Below are 1,890 nucleotides of genomic sequence, written 5' to 3'. Positions count from 1 at the left end.
AACATTCAGACTTTTTGCAACTACATATACTTTTATTCTTATTTTTCACTCTTCTCGCAGTTGTTGCTTTTTCTTTTAACTCTTTGAGGGAGTTAATTAGCCCCCTCTTCAACTTTTGTGATGCACCTATTCATATTTGAGCCTCTGGGTTTTTGCTCAAATTGCTTTTCAATTTACTCACTGTTGAGGAAAGCCATTATTTGGGGATTGTAAGGTGTATCAAGCTTTTCTAAAGTGTAGACTTCTCTATACATAATGGCCTCTTTCCTAGAGTAGTTATCTGACAAGTCTATTCAAACAGAGAGCTGGTCATGAAAAGAGCTTTTAGTAAACCTCTCCTTTAGAAGAAATGTCTCTAGTCACACAGTGCTTTCTCCCTTCTCGATTTTGTATCAGTCTGAAGCTAATCTGTCCTCACTCTGGATTGCATGAACTTGTGCCTTCTTGGGCATCATGTGTTATTCATTCTCCCTCTCTTCCAATTGTAAACGTGTTTCCTTTATTGGTTCTTACCATTTAACATAAAAGTATACTCATCTTTATGGGGGGGGAATGAAAGCTTTCTTAACCATATGTCTCCCTTTAACTATTCCCACATCTCTCTTTTCAGCCAAACTTTTAGGAGGAGAAGCCCTCAGTTGATGTCTTTACTTTCTCACCTCTAGTTCACTCTTCCCCCACTGCTGACGCTCAGCTTACTCACACACATCCCCAATCACTGAGTTGCCACAGGCAATGGCATTTGTGGCTTTTCTGCCTTCTTGGCAAAATATGGCTCTGTTGATTGGGGTATTAGGTATAAAGTACCTACTGACCAGGCCCTGTGCTAGGTGAGGCCATTACAGAAATGAGAAGCAGACACCACCTCCATTCCGATGAGACCCACCAGATCAGCCATTGCTGATGAACACTCAGGTGCCCTGATTCTCACTTTTCACTTTTGCAGGCTTTACTTCATGCCACGTACATTTCCCTATTCCCCAAGCCTCCTTTCTCTCCAAACCCCTCCCCTTATTAGACACAGCTTTTTAAAGCAGTCACGGTCTTACCCATGGCTTCAGTTGTTTTCTATATGCTGTTATGACAATAGAATTTAAATGTTGTTCTTATATAACTGTTTTATTTTACGTGACACCTCATTCGCTACAACCATAAATTCAAAGTTTCCCTAAGAAAGTAATCACTAAAAAACGATTATATTCTTAGTATGTAAATTTTAGGAAATTTCCTTAATGGTTTGAGTTACTGTGTGTGTGTTACTTTTGAAAACATGAGTTGGGATGTCACAGAATGGACTTAGCCTACAGAGGTTTATATCCAATTTTCAACCAGACGGTTCCATTTCAATGTGACACTTAAAGAGTTCAAAACTGTCTCATTCCCCACACCTCTTCCTCGTCCTGCATTCTCTGTCTAGGGGAGAATCACTGCTATTTACACAGTCCATCAAACTAGGGCCTTAGCAGCCTGTTTTTCCTTCCCCTCTTCTTCCACGTCTAATCACCAAGCACTTCCTCTTCTATCTCCCAGCTGATCACAAAACTTTTCCTTCCACTTCAGTCACTGCTGCTGCCTTTTTAGCCTTACTGTTCTCCAGATGAACATAGAGTATCTTAATTAGCCCCATTGCTTTCATCAAGCCCTCTCCATTGCGCAGAGTGACGTCACTGCAAACACATTGGATAGAGACTCTTCACCCCTGTGTGGTTCAGTGACTCTCGTTTCCAGAGTAAAATTCAAACTCTACCCCAGCATCTAATTTTGGGTCAGATAGATCTGCGTTTTCATTCCAGGTTGATTCACTGTCCAGCAGTGTAGCCTCGGACAATTGAATCCTCTAAGCCTTTGTTTGCTCATCTGCCTGAACCCACTGAGGGTTGGGACTGTTTC

Source organism: Pan paniscus, chromosome 23 (genome assembly GCF_029289425.2).
Source record: "Pan paniscus chromosome 23, NHGRI_mPanPan1-v2.0_pri, whole genome shotgun sequence".
NCBI lineage: Eukaryota > Metazoa > Chordata > Mammalia > Primates > Hominidae > Pan > Pan paniscus.
This window is presented reverse-complemented; position numbering follows the sequence as displayed.